This window comes from Lissotriton helveticus, chromosome 4_1, assembly GCF_964261635.1.
Source record: "Lissotriton helveticus chromosome 4_1, aLisHel1.1, whole genome shotgun sequence".
Lineage (NCBI taxonomy): Eukaryota > Metazoa > Chordata > Amphibia > Caudata > Salamandridae > Lissotriton > Lissotriton helveticus.
Window position 1 is genome coordinate 791467691 of NC_136063.1, and position 18639 is coordinate 791486329.

Consider the following 18639-nt stretch of genomic DNA (forward strand, 5'->3'; position numbering starts at 1 on the left):
ACGGGCCCACATGTTCCTCCAATTTTGTCCAGTCTCTATCCTCAAATCCACATACCCGTGTCCCAGTACTCACTATTATCGGGGGATGAAAAACCACAGTGGGAGTAGCACCAGAAATTACAAACATTATCATCACTGCTGGCTGTGCCGCAAGTATAAGCGTTAGCGAAAAAGGATGCTGAGGCAATAGGTGTGTCATGGGTACTAATAGTCATAAAGGCCACAGGTGGCGGAGACAAAGAAAAGCAAGGTGTGCCATAGTCAACGCAGCCTAAGTGACATAGCAGGAGAAGAGGCAGCAGAAATAGAAAGAACAGCTGTATAGACCCTCAACTATTCTCTCACAAAGCTTATTGCACACAAAGTATTCCATAAAGGAAGAAAAACCTATTTCTATGGAAAGTGAGGCATAAAAGTCAGTCAGGACTCTAAAAGAGTTCAGGAAATATAATGCAAGGGTGAGTTCAACATATAGCTAGATCAATAATTAATAATTACCAAATCCCCAAACAAGAGAAATAACTGCATAGGACAAATTAAAAAGTTACAAAGCCTGTTAGTCAAAACATAAAACTTTGACTTTTATCCTCTAAATCTGCCCTTGTTCCGTGCTCTTTATCTTTTCATGAAGAGACAGAACAGAAACAGCGAGAGAATTCTGTTCTTATCTCATGGCCGGACAGTGAGCCTTCCAAAGCAAACTAAATCACGAGCTGTGTATTTCATTTTTCCTACTACCCTTTAAAAATGCTTTTTCATTTAGCACAAATACACGCTACCTTGAATGTTCAAAACACATTTTTCAAATTAAATGCACTTTCTATAGTGAGGTCAAATCTAAGTTAAACACACTCAAATCGATGAATTAATTAATTTAGCTTTCCTTACACTACTCATCAGACTGAAAGCATCTGAGCAGGCCCCATTCATTGCCTTCACTCTTCATGCACCGAATTTCTATATGCCACTGCCAGGATACAGTCTATGACTGAGACTCAAAGCAACTTTTGTCATCCAGCAATGCCTAAAGCTATAGGTGAAATCTGGGCACCATCAACCCGCCCCCTTTTTGTACATTCCTTTCCATCCTTTATCGCCTCTATTAGCCTCCTTCCGCCATGTTCAAAGGTCATCAAACATAGACTGCCTCCTCTCACTATGTAAAAATAAACATATATATTATTACTATTATTTCTGTTCAAAAATACCCATCAACAGCTATGTGAACTCAGCATTGTCCCTCATATATTTGTGCCTTAGTGTACTAAACATAATAGGGCCGAGACCATTCTTCACGTGCATCAATATTAAGAGTGCCTTCTGGAGGCGCCAGCTGATCTTCTTCCAATCGAGCATCTGCTGAGCAACAACGACAACCAGAAACTCATTCCAGGCATTTTCAAAAAGGAGCCAAATTCATTATTTTGCCTGGCAAAGCAATTGCAAATGTTGTCTTTTTTTTCAAAGATGGTCTTCAAACCGAATCACATGCAACCCAAAGTGGTACCATGCTCACAAAGAGCCCAAAGAAATTCAAGTGCTTGTTCCAAAAACAGTCCTCAGACTACACCAAACAAAGGAAACCACAAGCCAGTCCTCAGACTGCACCAAAGAAACAGGCTCAAGCCCCAGGCATTTTCTAGAGTACGCCAAATTCATTATATTGCCTGGCATAGTGTCCGCATAGTGTCCGCAGACACTATGTATCTAAACGGCCAACAGACATACCAAGCTCAAGCGAGCCAAGAAATGGTCTTCAGACCATACCCAAGATTATTCAAAATGGCGCCATAGTCACCAAGATTCAAGACAGACTCACCTGATACACACAGGTCGAATAAAGTTTTTCTCTACTACCGACTCTTCGGACCAAATGGTCAGATCCAATGGTTTCGCCTTTCAGGACCCAGCCAGGATGACCGCTGGGTGAGGCACTGCCCAATCAGACAGGCAGGGCAGCTGCAAGAACTAAGCTCTGTCTTGTGTGGATCCTCGATCCGCCCATCTGACCTGACGCAGCCCCGTTCTCCACACCGGTTTGCGGGCAAGGATTGGCCACCTGGTGGGTTCCTGTTCGGGCGCCAACTGAAGGAAGTGACCCGAATTGGACCACCCTGGTCACTTGCAACCACCTCTCAGCCTTCCAAGAAATGAAGTCGGTGAAGCAGTAGAGAATCCAAACCAAGTTGTTTATTAGTAATTGCGCTGCAGCAGAGTCCAGTCTAACCAGCCTCATGAGATAGCTGCTGAGGGACTGACTCCCCCAAAATAACACAAGATGTTATATAATTCTACACCCCAAAGAACCCACCCAGACTGAAAAATTCCAGTCCAGGCACAAACAAACTAAGGAAGCACAGAAGGATGAGCTGCAGTCCTGGGACCGGGGACATGTTATCTTGACTTCAAGGCCATTTCACCCCTTCTCGCCGTTGGAGTGAAGATGGGAATTAGCCTATCTAACAGCTACGGTATGCAACAATAGAGAGTACATTCATTAGTGCAGCTGAAATCAGCCTTGAAGAAACACGAGCAAAGATGCATGGAAACAGTTTTCTGCTGAGGCATGCAAAATGAGGCAGGAGCTTAGCTTCAATCATAGAGCAGAATGGTGGCTACTAATAAAATTGCACCATGAATGCTAACTTAACACAGTATATAGCATGAGCAAGGGGGCAATAACATTTTCAATTCCAACATAAGTCTCAGATAAGTCCCAGACTGAGTGTACTCGCAGGTAAGTCCCAGACTCAGTGTACTCTCAGGTATGTTCCAGACCGAGTTCACTCTCAGATAAGTCCCAGACAGAGTGTGCTCTCAGGTAATTCCCAGACAGAGGGTACTCTCAGATATGTTCCAGACAGAGTGTACTTCCAGATATGTCCCAGGCGGTACTGGTGCAGAAGTGATGGAGTGTACTCTCCTGTAGGTCCCAGGCTGAGTGTACTTTCGGGTAAATCCCAGATGGTAGGGGTGCAGAAGTGACAGAGTGAACTCTCAGGTAAGTCCTAGCCTGTGTTAACTCTCAGATAAGCCCCTGACTGAGTGTACTCTCAGGTATGTCCCAGGCTGAGTGTGAACTCAGATAATTTCCAGACTGAGTGTACTATCAGGTAAATCCCAGACCGAGTTTACTCTCATCTAAGTCAAGGACAGACTGTGCTCTCAGGCAATTCCAAAACAGAGTGTACTCCCAGGTAATTCCTAGACAGACTGTACTCTCAGGTAATTCCCAGACAGAGTGTACTCTCAGGTAATTCCCAGACAGAGTGTACTCTCAGGTAATTCCCAGACAGACTGTACTCTCAGGTAATTCCCAGACAGAGTGTACTCTCAGGTAATTCCCAGACAGACTGTACTCTCAGGTAATTCCCAGACAGAGTGTACTCTCAGGTAATTCCCAGACAGAGTGTACTCTCAGGTAATTCCCAGACAGACTGTACTCTCAGGTAATTCCCAGACAGAGTGTACTCTCAGGGTAAGCCCCAGTAGTGTTGATGGGGTGGGTGTCCTTTAATGTATGGCATAGATAGTAGATGCGGCTTCAGGTTGTTATTGTTATTTGACATTTGTTAAGCGCATATATCACCCTTAGGTCTCATAACGTTGATACTAGTGATCACAGTAAGTAAAAGAGCGGACGAACTGAGGGCGAGGGGAGTTAGAATAATAGGGTTTTGAGGGACCTACAGTATTTCTTTCTGTTTTGAGGTGTATGGGCAGCCTGTTCCAGATTGTGGGGGCGATTATGGAGATTGATCTGCCGCCATATTTCACGGTGCGGGTCTTTGGTATGGTTAGGAGATGTTTGCTGGTTGAGCGGAGGGTTCTTTAGGGTTGATACATGATTAGTTTCTGCGCAAGGTAGTGAGGTCCATTTCTGTTTAGGGTGTTATGTACGAGACGGCATATTTTAAAGGTGATCCGTTTTTAGGTCAAGTGACCTTAAATGCGCCCAAGCACATTGAGGAGCGAGAATTCAAGTGCTCGAAATCCTCTTCAAACCAAGGGCTTCGTTCCTTGGTGTTTTCTTGAAGTTCACGTGGCCACAGGCACGCGCTTTTGGGCCATAAACTCTGTTCCCCACAGCCTTACATTCATTTCTCCTCCCCCTCCCCAGCCAGCTTCCCCCAGGCCGTAGAAGCACTCCTCCCACACCAGCACCTCCCCTCTCTCTCCCCGCAAACACAGCCTTTACATACTTCAAAGGCTTATCACTTCACACGGCCGCAGGCCGTGCAACCAGAGCACTTCAGTTGGTGCGCAGCCCCCCTCCCAGCACTGCCTTGTTACTCTCGGCCAGGCTCCGCATTTCACCCATTGAAATAACTTTAGAGCAGCATAAAAGGGAATACAAACAAAGTAATGTAACTAAACAGAACATATATTCTTAACTAAATGTGGCATATACATGGATAATATATGGAACGTATGTAAGCATAACATACCATATGTAGAGTGCAGAGTGCAGTGTGCAGAGTGCAGTGTGCAGAGTGCAGATTGTGAGTGCAGATTGTGAGTGCAGATTCAGAGTGCAGATTCAGAGTGCAGAGTGCAGATTCAGAGTGCAGATTCAGAGTGCAGAGTGCAGATTCAGAGTGCAGATTCAGAGTGCAGATTCAGAGTGCAGATTCAAAGTGCAGATTCAGAGTGCAGATTCAGAGTGCAGATTCAGAGTGCAGATTCAGAGTGCAGAGTGCAGATTCAGAGTGCAGATTCAGAGTGCAGAGTGCAGATTCAGAGTGCAGAGTGCAGATTCAGAGTGCCGAGTGCAGATTCAGAGTGCAGAGTGCAGATTCAGAGTGCAGAGTGCAGATTCAGAGTGCAGATTCAGAGTGCAGATTCAGAGTGCAGATTCAGAGTGCAGAGTGCAGATTCAGAGTGCAGAGTGCAGATTCAGAGTGCAGAGTGCAGATTCAGAGTGCCGAGTGCAGATTCAGAGTGCAGAGTGCAGATTCACAGTGCAGAGTGCAGATTCAGAGTGCAGATTCAGAGTGCAGAGTGCAGATTCAGAGTGCAGAGTGCAGATTCACAGTGCAGATTCCGAGTGCAGATTCAGAGTGCAGATTCAGAGTGCAGATTCAGAGTGCAGAGTGCAGATTCAGAGTGCAGATTCAGAGTGCAGAGTGCAGATTCAGAGTGCAGATTCAGAGTGCAGAGTGCAGATTCAGAGTGCAGATTCAGAGTGCAGAGTGCAGAGTGCAGATTCAGAGTGCAGAGTGCAGATTCAGAGTGCAGATTCAGAGTGCAGATTCAGAGTGCCGATTCAGAGTGCAGATTCAGAGTGCAGATTCAGAGTGCAGAGTGCAGATTCAGAGTGCAGAGTGCAGATTCAGAGTGCAGATTCAGAGTGCAGAGTGCAGATTCAGAGTGCAGAGTGCAGATTCAGAGTGCAGAGTGCAGATTCAGAGTGCAGATTCAGAGTGCAGATTCAGAGTGCAGAGTGCAGATTCAGAGTGCAGATTCAGAGTGCAGAGTGCAGATTCAGAGTGCAGAGTGCAGATTCAGAGTGCAGAGTGCAGATTCAGAGTGCAGATGCAGAGTGCAGATTCAGAGTGCAGATTCAGAGTGCAGATTCAGAGTGCAGAGTGCAGATTCAGAGTGCAGATTCAGAGTGCAGATTCAGAGTGCAGATGCAGAGTGCAGAGTGCAGATTCAGAGTCGAGAGTGCAGATTCAGAGTGCAGATTCAGAGTGCCGAGTGCAGATTCAGAGTGCAGATTCAGAGTGCAGATTCAGAGTGCAGAGTGCAGATTCAGAGTGCAGATTCAGAGTACAGATTCAGAGTGCAGATTCAGAGTGCAGAGTGCAGATTCAGAGTGCAGATTCAGAGTGCAGATTCAGAGTGCAGATTCAGAGTGCAGATTCAGAGTGCAGAGTGCAGATTCAGAGTGCAGAGTGCAGATTCAGAGTGCAGAGTGCAGATTCAGAGTGCAGAGTGCAGATTCAGAGTGCAGGATGCAGAGTGCAGATTCAGAGTGCAGAGTGCAGATTCAGAGTGCAGATTCAGAGTGCAGATTCAGAGTGCAGAGTGCAGATTCAGAGTGCAGATTCAGAGTGCAGATTAAGAGTGCAGATTCAGAGTGCAGATTCAGAGTGCAGAGTGCAGATTCAGAGTGCAGAGTGCAGATTCAGAGTGCAGAGTGCAGATTCAGAGTGCAGAGTGCAGATTCAGAGTGCAGATTCAGAGGGCAGATTCAGAGTGCAGATTCAGAGTGCAGATTCAGAGTGCAGAGTGCAGATTCAGAGTGCAGATTCAGAGTGCAGAGTGCAGATTCAGAGTGCAGATTCAGAGTGCAGATTCAGAGTGCAGATTCAGAGTGCAGATTCAGAGTGCAGATGCAGAGTGCAGATGCAGAGTGCAGATGCAGAGTGCAGATTCAGAGTGCAGATGCAGAGTGCAGATGCAGAGTGCAGATTCAGAGTGCAGATTCAGAGTGCAGATTCAGAGTGCAGATGCAGAGTACAGATGCAGAGTGCAGATTCAGAGTGCAGAGTGCAGATTCAGAGTGCAGAGTGCAGATTCAGAGTGCAGATTCAGAGTGCAGAGTGCAGATTCAGAGTGCAGAGTGCAGATTCAGAGTGCAGATTCAGAGTGCAGAGTGCAGATTCAGAGTGCAGATTCAGAGTGCAGATTCAGAGTGCAGATTCCGAGTGCAGATTCAGAGTGCAGATTCCGAGTGCAGATTCAGAGTGCAGAGTGCAGATTCAGAGTGCAGAGTGCAGATTCAGAGTGCAGAGTGCAGATTCAGAGTGCAGATTCAGAGTGCAGTTGCAGAGTGCAGTTGCAGAGTGCAGTTGCAGAGTGCAGTTGCAGAGAGAACTCAGCAGCAGCACCACCACAGCATCACTCAGCACCACCACAGCACCACTCAGCACCACCACAGCACCACTCAGCACCACCACAGCACCACTCAGCACCACCACAGCACCACTCAGCACCACCACAGCACCACTCAGCGCAATCCCAGCACCACTCAGCGCAATCCCAGCATCACTCAGCGCAATCCCAGCATCAATCTGTGCAACCATTCAACAACAACTGGTTCAATTATGTTCTCTCAATGTTTCAAGCTTTATTACAAATGTCACAAAAAGATGTTATTTCACTTCTGTTCTTGGATTTTCATCACAATAAAATACACTGAACATAATCTTCACAAACGTTATTTACAAAAGTTTAAGCTATTGCCAATATAAATTACAATCACTTTTATTTAAGTATTAATTATTTTAAAAAATTAAAAGCCGTTGCTATTTGTAATATCAATACATCTAAGTCATGTAAATACAAAACATGTTGCATTACAAATGCTATAGTCGTCACATGTGCGAAAGTTATAACTATTGGCATCGAAAATGACAAAGCTATTAATTTAGCTATTTTCAAAATCAACACAAATAAAAAAATTGTCATTTACAAGACCAATAGCTCAAACTTTCATAATGCGAGACCTATTGCATTGCAAATGCTTGTTTAATGGGCTGCTAGTGGAGGGACTTCAGACTGGGGGCAGAGGGCGAACTGGGGGGAGGGGGGTTTAAGGACTAGTATGGCTGCAGTATTCTGTAGGACCTGAAGTTTTGTTAGGTGTGCTTCATTAAAGGATGCCAACAAGGCGTTGCCATAGTTAAGGCAGCTGATGATTAATCCCTGCACTAATGGCATACGTGAGAGTGGTATCCATTTAAATATTTTTCTCAGGCTAGGCATTAGCCCATAGCATGTACCTACTACCTGATTGACATGGTCAGACATTGAAAGTTTGGTGTCTAGTATCACGCCAAGATTGTGTGTTGCCTTTTTAGGTGGAGGGCAGGGCCCTAAAGTGGAGGGCCACCAATCGTTGGTCCACAGCTGTTGGGCCTTTCCGAAGAGTAAGATCTCAGTTTTTCCGGCATTAAGTTGGAGGTGATTGGTGGTTATCCAATCCTTAATGTCTGTCATACATTGTTTATATTTGAGTTTCTTAGAGGTGGGTTCTGGACCAAGGGTGATTAATAATTGGGTGTCGTCAGCATACAACTCTGTATCAAAGCTGTAAGATTTGATTATTTTGGCCAGGGGGGATAGGTACCGGATGCGCAGTCGGTCAGGTAGCTCCTGAGCCAATTCAACGCAGTGCCCTTGACACCAAGTAAGTTTAATCCAGCAGTTTCTCCGGGTGTGGTCTGAGGTAAGTCTCAGTAGTTGTGCTGTGTGCTTCTCGGGTATGTCCCAATTTGGCTGCTGTGTGCACTTTGACGTAAATGCTAAACAGTGCTGTTGGACTGGTGCATTGATTCTGAAGTATCCTGTCAAGTAAGTCTCTTTCGTTCTGCTGAGTGTCATTTGAGGTAAGTCCCAGTAGTTCATGAGTGCCCTCTCAGGTGAATCTGAGCACTTTTGCAGGGTCCACTCAAAATGTGTGTCTGAGGTACTGTTCCAGATGTATACTCTGAGGTATGTACCTGGTGCTTTGCCGGGTGCCCTCTGAGATAGTTCAGCAGATATCTGGGCCCACTATGAGGTACGAACAGACAGTATAAGTGCAGGCAGTCAAAACAGGTGATGGATTAAAACCATGATCTCTTGACTTGGTAAGAGTATTCTGCATCATTCAGAAACTCTGTCCATCACCACCCCCTTTTTCCAAAATCGATTTTATCCACACTATGTGTGGGAGGGTATACTCAGACGTGAGTCCCTTGCTCATTGCACCATCAGGATTCAAGCAAGCCGGGCCGACGAAGGCTGTGATGCCAGAAACCGGTCCCCGGAAGCTTGTCTCCTTCCCAGTATAAGAATTGGCTTGGTAGTTTGGTTTGCCCTGTTCCCATCATGCACTGGGACAGGAACAGACTAATTTGCATATAGCCAGGTTCTGAGCTGGGATGGTGCAATGAGCTAAAAAACAGGTGATGGATTAAAACCATGATCTCTTGACTTGGTAAGAGTATTCTGCATCATTCAGAAACTCTGTCCATCACCACCCCCTTTTTCCAAAATCGGCAGTCAAAACTGTGCCAGCACCTACAGTGGCATAATCACGCAGAGCCAGTCCTTGAACGCTCTTTGCTGGCTTCCTGCGGAATCCAGGCTGAAGCACAGAATACTTTGCACTGTGTGTAGAGTGTACTGGGACAAAGGTCCTGGACGTGCAGGAAACTGCGCACCAGGCACAAACCTCAGCTCATCTGGTCCAACAATGGCCCTATAGGAGACTGAAACATGCTGGATGATTCATCTGACTACAGGGCCCAAAACGACTTTTAGTCTGTGGTTGGGAAAGACATATTGTGGGCTTCAAGAAGATAAAAGGGCTTGAAGCCCACCCACAGCTTACCATTGGTAAGCCCTACTATTACTCTCAATGCTAGCTTTCTATTGGATGGCTTTCCTTGTTTCAGTCTGTCCATATTGTGTGTGTCCCTCCCATGGAATCTAGCCTCTTTACCACCTCTTTGATTGAGTGGCTTCTGTGCTTCCTCCGCCCACTTTTAGGGAATAACTCGTTTTTATTTAAGCACTCCAATAGTATACATGTGTTTTCCAGCTGTCTCCCTCATGTCCTCCCCCCTCCCCCCATTTCTATTAGATCTGTTTTATCTATGTGCTCCTCTCCCCCACTCGAACGTGTGTTGCTCTATCTCACCTGTGTGCTTCTCCCCCCTGCACGCTATAGTGAGTAAGTAAATAAGTAAGTAATTTGTTTATTTGTGCACGATTAATTAAAATCTTTACAAAACAATAAAACGTTGCTAAAAATTGTTTAAAATGTGTAATGCGCAATTTCCTCAGTTTTACTAGTTTACTTAATCTCAGTTCATAATTGTCCATAAAATGTTTTGAGGTCATCAAACGTCTGTTTTTTTTTTGGTCCATTCCCAGTGTGCTCTTGTGTCTTTTTTCTACTAATTCAAAAAACTTTACGACCCAACAGTTTAATTTTGTTTTAGTGGGGTTAAAACACAATTTAACAGCCCGCCTGCATGTCCGAAAGCCATATGATTTGAAGGAGGGACGTAATAGATTGTACCTAAAATCTTTTAATTTAGGACAGATGCACATGACATGGATGATGTCTTCCTTGTCAGCTTTGCACGCCACAGTGCTCTCTCATGTGTTACTCCCTTTGCCCCCATGTTCTTTCTCGTGTCGCTTGTCTCCCTGACCGCCATGTTGCTTCTTCTTTGCTGCTGTTGTCTCTCACCTTAGTCCGCCATGTTTCTTGAGACAACCCACCCCCTTCCGCTACCCGCTTAACCGTCTCATAATTGTTTTTAAGCACTTTCGCGATATGATTTTAAAACGTGCTTTTGCGCTACTTATGTTTTATGTATCTATCCATCTTGTACTGGAAAAAAAGGAACTGTCCTTTTTTAGGTGCATGCTTGTGTGCTGGAAAAATGCACAGCCCCAGAAAATGATGGGTGGACACTTCTTCACTTTTTTTTAACCGTGCTACACAGCAGTCACATACAGCTAAGAAACATTAGCAACACCTAGGGTCTCATAGGCTAGACCTATTGGCTTTGCCAGTGCTTGTTTATGTTTTGTACCGAAGGAGAGAAAGAGTAGATATTTCTCGATACACCATGTGATAACGATGGGAACAAAGATGATGTATACGTGTAAATACATGCCATATATATACATATTTTTTTTTAAATAAAGTATTCCCTGTTGCTTGTTTACACTTTACAGCTTTGTCAGAGTCCAACTTAAAGGACGACACGCATGTTGGCTGCTGTTCAGTACCAGAAGAACAAGGCGGCTGCTGCACAAAAGTAATACACTTTAAATGTATCAAAGAGGAAATGAATAAAAATAGTCTATTTTGTGCTTTTGACAATTATTGGATATCACGTCAATATTTAAAACACTTCTCAATGGGGGTGTGCTGCAGTCTGCCCCGCGGCTTTGCAGGTGTGGCGTGAGGTAAGTCCCGTTAGTTTTGCCTGGTACCTTGAGGTAAGTCCCGTTAGTCTTGCCTGGGACCTTGAGGTAAGTCCCGTTAGTTGTGCCTGGTACCTTGAGGTAGTCCCGTTAGTCTTACCTGGTACATTGAGGTAAGTCCCAGTAGTTTTGCCTGGTACCTTGAGGTAAGTCCCAGTAGTTTTGCCTAGTACCCTGAGGTAAGTCCCGTTCGTTTTGCCTGGTAACCTGAGGTAAGTCCCGGTAGTCTTGCCTGGTACTTTGAGGTAAGTCCCGGTAGTTTTGCCTGGTACCTTGAGGTAAGTCCCGGTAGTCTTGCCTGGTTCCTTGAGGTAAGTCCTGTTAGTTTTGCCTGGTACCTTGAGGTTAGTCCCGTTAGTTGTGCCTGGTACCCTGAGGTAAGTCCCGGTAGTTTTGCCTGGTACCCTGAGATAATTCCCGTTAGTTGTGCCTGGTACCCTGAGATTAGTCCCGTTAGTTTTGCCTGGTACCCTAAGGTAAGTCCCGTTAGTTTTGCCTGATACCTTGAGGTAAGTCCCGATAGTTTTGCCTGGTACCTTGAGGTTAGTCCCGGTAGTTTTGCCTGGTACCCTGAGGTAAGTCCCGTTAGTTTTGCCTGATACCCTGAGGTAAGTCCCGTTAGTTTTGCCTGATACCTTGAGGTAAGTCCCGATAGTTTTGCCTGGTACCTTGAGGTAAGTCCCGGTAGTTTTGCCTGGTACCCTGAGATAAGTCCCGTTAGTTGTGCCTGGTACCCTGAGATTAGTCCCGTTAGTTTTGCCTGGTACCCTGAGGTAAGTCCCGTTAGTTTTACCTGATACCTTGAGGTAAGTCCCGATAGTTTTGCCTGGTACCTTGAGATAAGTCCCGTTAGTTGTGCCTGGTACCCTGAGGTAAGTCCCGGTAGTTTTGCCTGGTACCCTGAGATAAGTCCCGTTAGTTGTGCCTGGTACCCTGAGGTAAGTCCCGGTAGTTTTGCCTGGTACCCTGAGATAAGTCCCGTTAGTTGTGCCTGGTACCCTGAGATTAGTCCCGTTAGTTTTGCCTGGTACCCTGAGGTAAGTCCCGTTAGTCTTGCCTGGCACCTTGAGGTAAGTCCCGTTAGTTGTGCCTGGTACCTTGAGGTAGTCCCGTTAGTCTTACCTGATACATTGAGGTTAGTCCCAGTAGTTTTGCCTGGTACCTTGAGGTAAGTCCCAGTAGTTTTGCATAGTACCCTGAGGTAAGTCCCGTTAGTTTTGCCTGGTACCCTGAGGTAAGTCCTGTTAGTTTTGCCTGGTACCCTGAGGTAAGTCCCGGTAGTTTTGCCTGGTAACTTGAGGTATGCCCTGTTAGTTGTGCCTGGTACCCTGAGATAAGTCCCGTTAGTTGTGCCTGGTACCCTGAGATAGGTCCTGTTAGTTTTGCCTGGTACCCTGAGGCAAGTCCTATTAGTTTTGCCTGGTACTTTCAGGTAAGTCCCGTTAGTTTTGCCTGGTACCCTGAGGTAAGTCCCGGTAGTTTTGCCTGGTATCTTGAGGTAAGTCCCATTAGTTGTGCCTGGTACCCTGAGGTCAGTCCTTTTAGTTTTGCCTGGTACCCTGAGGTAAATCCCATTAGTTTTGCCTGGTAGCTTGAGGTTAGTCCCGTTAGTTGTGCCTGGTACCCTGAGGTAAGTCCCGGTAGTTTTGCCTGGTACCCTGAGATTAGTCCTGTTAGTTTTGCCTGGTACCCTGAGGTAAGTCCCGTTAGTTTTGCCTGATACCTTGAGGTAAGTCCCGATAGTTTTGCCTGGTACCTTGAGGTAAGTCTCTGTAGTTTTGCCTGGTACCCTGAGGTAAGTCCCGTTAGTTTTGCCTGATACCGAGGTAAGTCCCGTTAGTTTTGCCTGATACCTTGAGGTAAGTCCCGATAGTTTTGCCTGGTACCTTGAGGTAAGTCCCGTTAGTTTTGCCTGGTACCCTGAGATAAGTCCCGTTAGTCTTGCCTGGTACCCTGAGATTAGTCCCGTTAGTTTTGCCTGGTACCCTGAGGTAAGTCCTGTTAGTTTTACCTGATACCTTGAGGTAAGTCCCGATAGTTTTGCCTGGTACCTTGAGACAAGTCCCGTTAGTTGTGCCTGGTACCCTGAGGTAAGTCCCGGTAGTTTTGCCTGGTACCCTGAGATAAGTCCTGTTAGTTATGCCTGGTACCCTGAGGTAAGTCCCGGTAGTTTTGCCTGGTACCCTGAGATAAGTCCCGTTAGTTGTGCCTGGTACCCTGAGATTAGTCCCGTTAGTTTTGCCTGGTACCCTGAGGTAAGTCCCGTTAGTTTTGCCTGGTACCTTGAGGTAAGTCCCGTTAGTTTTGCCTGGTACCCTGAGATAAGTCCCGTTAGTTTTGCCTGATACCCTGAGGTAAGTCCCGTTAGTTTTGCCTGGTACCCTGAGGTAAGTCCCGGTAGTTTTGCCATGAGGACCGCGAGGTAAGTCCCAGTACTATTGCCGGGTGCACGGAGGTGCAGCGCCACATTAGCGGTGCCCCAGCGGGCCGCCCTCAAGAAGGGTAGCAGACGAGACTCCGCTCCCCGCGGCTTCGCTGTCTCCGGGAGGGAAGGCGCTATCTCGGCTCGAGGCGCGCGGAGACATTCTTGCCCCCGCGGTGTTTGTGTAACTGGGGGCACTTTCCACAGCGCTGGCGAGCTGGGCCCGGCTGATAAGAGCGCTAAGTGGCGCAGGCTCCGGGCCCGTCTCCCTTTCTCCTTCACAGTCACCTTCACCGTGTGCGGCTTATCAAGGTCACACGGTGATAGGGGGTATCTACAGCCCTCCGAGGGCGGGGGCCACGTGCTCGGCTTCATCTGGGAGCCCACGTTACTCTTCGCATCTTCCAGTGCCTCCCTTCCCGTGCAGCGGTGTCACCGTCCACTGCAGCAACACATGAATGACCTCATGAAATGCTGGATTCAGCCGAGCACCGCTGGAGCGGTGATCATGACCTCTGTGCAGTTCCTGCCTTGCTACTGACACCGGAAACCTGGGGGTATATGATCAAGCTCGGAGTTCAAATTATCGCCGCTTTAGCGGCAGAAAACTGCTTAATAATATGACCTTAATATGATAAGTTGACACCAACACATGGGTTTCTATTGGAACTCTCAAGGGCTATTATCAAGCCCATAGTTTTCTACCGCTTAAGCGGCGATAATTTTAACTCCGTTACTTGATAATATGCCCCCGAGTAATTCAAAGCCTGTGGGGAAAGGCGCACGAGGATTACAGAGTGAACCCAGAGACAGAGAATCTAATGTTCTCGTATGGTTTCTTACAATATGCGATGTGGATATGTCTTCTGGAAAAAGATGTGAATTGAATATACATCTGCGTTAACAATTCCCTTGATGTATACATACATACAAGACTCTGGCCTAGGTGCTCTCTGTGGCCGCCTCGTTCTTTTAATAGAGGTCTAACAGAGTTTGCATGTTCACCACGGAATCTTTTTTTTCTTTTCAGAGCGCCGCGAAGCTACCAAATGGGCCAAACGCGCTGGCGTCTTCTCGTCGCATGGAGCCCAGAGCGCTGCGAGTGTTTGTTGCAACTACACGGGAGGTTGTCACGATCAAAGATAAGGTGTGTATAGCAAAGGGGCGTTAACACGAGGTACTGAAGTCCCCTGCACGGTTTATATTTTTGTACACAAGGGGAGGTTTCCACAGTATGCCCGAATGAGAAGGGAGCGCATTGTATGTGCACAGTCTGTACCCCACTTCAAGACACCGAGCCCGAGAAACACATGGACCGACCTGAGTAGGTCTTCTCATAGCGCATAGAGGCGATTTGTTCAGCCCGTAGCGCTAGAGAAGTAAAGCCACTCTTTCGCTGGCACTCTTTCTTTAATGTTTGATTTTTTTTCGCTGGAAGCCCACAACTGCAAAGTTTGTATTCTTCAATAAAATCAAACGAAAACGACTGTGAATCTTTGCCTTTGCATCCCACTTATTATTTGTTGCTGCGCATTAACTCTTCATGTCTGCACCGTGGGAAGGAAAACTGATTGAAGAGCCGAACCTGCGACGAAAATATGTTGTGTTCAATTGTTGTGTTGTTGGGAGGTGGGGGGATCTTGGTGTGTAGAAGGGATGTAAACGTTTTCGCATCGAAGCAGTGTGTGCCACACTCCCTGGTGACCATTTCACCGCATCTATCACCATTGTATATAGGTGAAGGCATATGGGGTACGAACTACTATGGATACATTTCCAGTTGCTTTTGTAACTGGTAATTTGTTCTTTAAGAAACTAATTGAACTTGCCTCATTATTTATTATGATTAATTTTAAAATTTAGTTTCAATTCCTAAAAGACTATTTTTAACATACTACATAAACCATTAGCGACTGGTCCTCTGGGATTACCACCAGAGCCCGGAAACGTCCCTGCTCGGCGCTGTGCTGATTTTTCTCAAAGCTGGTTCGGGTAACGTGGAGACACGTCCTAACATCCACCCGTATCATAAGCAAAGAAGAGAAAAAAACACTTTTCATTAACAGGGTTGAAAGGATAAAATTTACCTGGATTAAATGGATACAATTTACTGTCTGCTGCTTCATTGAGTAAAATTAAATCCGTTAAATGACATGGGAGGGCTGGTGCAGTGACAGTTATGCACGGTCGGTTCCGGCCGCTCTTATGCCACCTTTAATGTCCCTGGCATCCTGCGGGGCGTCTGAAGTGAAAAAGATCCAAGGCGCTAGCAAAGCTTTTTCCAAGACTATAATCAGACGGTCTGATTATATTCTTGGGAAAGATTTGCTAGCGCCTCGGATCGCTTTCACTGTGCTAATTCTACGTGAAGTGGGCGCCACCATTCCTCAAAGGGGTTCCGACAAATCGTCACTTTAACAAAGTAAAAACACCTTTTCAAAGTGTGCCCCATACAAGGCGGCCATCAAATAATGGATTGCTTAATAGGGTAGACTAGAAGGTAAATGGTTATCGGCTCAATTCCTGCACCCCCGTTGTCAGACAGACAGCACCGCCGCAGCCTGCTGCACCCCCTTTCCGCTGAACTTTGTCCCACCCACGTGGATGCTTTTCCCCCTGTTAAAGTCATACAACCTCCGCCGCTTTTTCCGAGTTCCTCGTGGCTCCAGAGAGAAACTCGCATTTCCTTCCCTTGCACGTGCCATCTGCAGACCAGCCTCACTGTGCGCCCAGAGGTGCAGGCGCAGCGCTAGAGTGGAGCTCGCGGGAGAGGCAGCGGCAGCACAAGACAACTGAGACTGTACCAGGGAACCGCTCAATTCAGCCCGTCAGCTCAGCCAGCCTCCATCACGGCCTCGATAATGAGAACGAGAATCTGTTTTATGTAGCGCTTCAATGCACTTGTCTGGTTTCTAACCACTGTAAAAAAAAATAGCACATTCCAGAGAACCCTCCTTCCGGTGCCCACGCGTCAACCATACAGGAGCCCTCAGCAATATTAACCTCTTTTATGTAGCGCTTCAACCCCAGTGGTGTGAGTCAGTCAGTCAAAATTTCTTTATTCGATTAATTAAAATCATAAAAGAATGAGCAATACATGGAAACATTTCATCATGACACACAATAGTACATTTCATAAAAATCTGTTAAAATTTATAACAATTTTATAAAAACAAAACCCTAAAAACACATTATACACAATAAAATTGTACCATTAAAATCAATAAGATATAGAGGGTAATCGTTAATCGGGAACAAAGTGTCTAGTGCTAAAGCGATGTTTGTTTATACGTGCGCCAGCAACCAAGAAACTAGCAACATGAAATGCCACTTTTAGATTGGGTAAAAGTTGCAGGAATAGCATGGCTGGCTTTACCTGTGTAAAGCCCATATCGCACAAAATTGGCAACAAAAACTTTTTCCTACTCTCTTTATAATGGCCACAAAACAGGATAAAGTGCGTCGTGTCTTGAATAGAAAAATAATCACAATCACAAAGATCAGCATTTTCAGGTCTAGTCCATTTTTTAAAATTGCCCAGAATAAAAGGAATTAAATCAAGACGAAACCTTGTTAGGAGAAACCGATGGTATGGTTTATGTACCGAGAAAAGGTATGGTTCCATGCCTATAACCGATGTTATCGTACAATGCTTCCTAACTGTAGTTTTATTCAGCTCTGTGGCTTCCCTCTCCAAGACATAGTGCTTAGTCAAAAGATTTTTGACTATCTTCGCGTCTTCTAAGATTATCAAGTGTGGAGAGGAGAAAAGTTCAGGACGGCCAACTAGAGTTAACTGCGTCTTGACATATTTTAGCCAAGGAATGTTATGTACGTTATCCAAGGCTAAACAATCTTTAAGAATATGATGGTTTAGAGTGAGCTCCTGATTAAGCCACACTTTCAACCAACCAATAACTGGGGCAGCCTTTAAAACGTCGGTAATGTAGCCCAAACCAAGCTCTGTGTGTATTATGTATGTGGAGGTTGACTGGGGGACAGAAAGCAGAGTTCTCAAAAATTTATTTTCAACTTTCTGGATTTTATCGTACTCTTGACTAGAGTACCCCCAGATAACAGAGCCGTATTGGGCAACCGATAAACATTTGGATTTATAGACCTTCATAATGCTTTCCATGGGGCGAGCACCGAGCTTTTTGGCAAAACCAAGCAGCCCAGCAGCCGCTCTAGCTACTGCGTTGCCTTTTGCCATAAGCTGGGGACCCCACTTGCCTTTTTCATCAAAGATCACGCCTAAATAGGGAAAAGACGGAACTCTCCTAACCTCCTTCCCCGAGCAAAAGAAAGTTTTAGACTTTCTTTTCCTGCCTGCGGGTCCTGTTATCATTACATGGGATTTTTCTACATTTGTTTTCATGTCCAAAGAGGACATGAATTCCCCAAAAGCTGAGAGTAGTTTGTTCAGTGCCACTCCAGAGCGAGCCAGGATAACCGCATCATCCGCGTACAGGAGAACAGGTATCTTAATTTCTCCTGCACGCGGAGTGTCAGTATGGGAGCCTGCCAAAACTGCCTCAAGGCCATTAATATAAAGTGTAAAGAGAAGGGGTGCAAGGATACATCCCTGCCTAACCCCTCTCCCTGATTCAAAATGACAGGTACATCTTCCTTCTCTAGTCACTCTGACCGACGTCTTGAGGTCTCTATGTAGCTCTGCCAAGTATCCCACTAAGGGGGCGTCAAAGCCCATGGCCAAGAGGACCCCCCACAACTTAGCCCTGTTGACCAGGTCAAAAGCTGAGGAGAGGTCCATAAAGGCCATGTACAGAGAGCCCCCCTTGGCAGCCACATATTTACTTATGATCAGTTCTAAATTCAAACACTGATCTAGGGTTCCCCTTTTGGCTCTAAAACCATATTGTGCGTTTGATAAAATGCCCTTCCCCTCTAAAAGCTGAGTCAGTCTACCTAAAAGGACTCTTCCCAAAATCTTAACACTTGAATCGATTAGGGAGATTGGCCTATAACAGGCTGGGTCTGTTCTTTGTCCTTTTTTAAAAATTGGTATAATAGTAGACTTCGACCAGCTAGTAGGAAAAACAAAGTCTCTAGTGGCATTAAAAATGTTGGTAAGAATCTTGGCGCTTAGTTCAGGGGCGGTCTTAAAAAAGTCAGCGGGAACCCCATCGGGGCCCGGAGCCTTTTTAGAATGTGTGTCGCTAATAGCTTTTTTTACCTCTTCTATAGTAAAAAGGGAAATGGGAGGGGCAGTTTGTGTGGATTGCGTTCCACAGCCTGGTATATTATCAGGACAACTG

The 18639-nt window shown here is 45.9% G+C and overlaps 1 long non-coding RNA gene across 1 annotated transcript in view; it reads left to right on the top strand.

Moving 5' to 3' along the window:
* Nucleotides 1-18639, top strand: part of LOC144827335 (uncharacterized) — a 108870-nt gene that overhangs the window by 76048 nt on the left and 14183 nt on the right. Inside the window, exon 2 of the long non-coding RNA XR_013610143.1 lies at nt 14391-14507. This is a non-coding gene — a long non-coding RNA (uncharacterized LOC144827335). The remainder of the gene's footprint in view (nt 1-14390; nt 14508-18639) is intronic.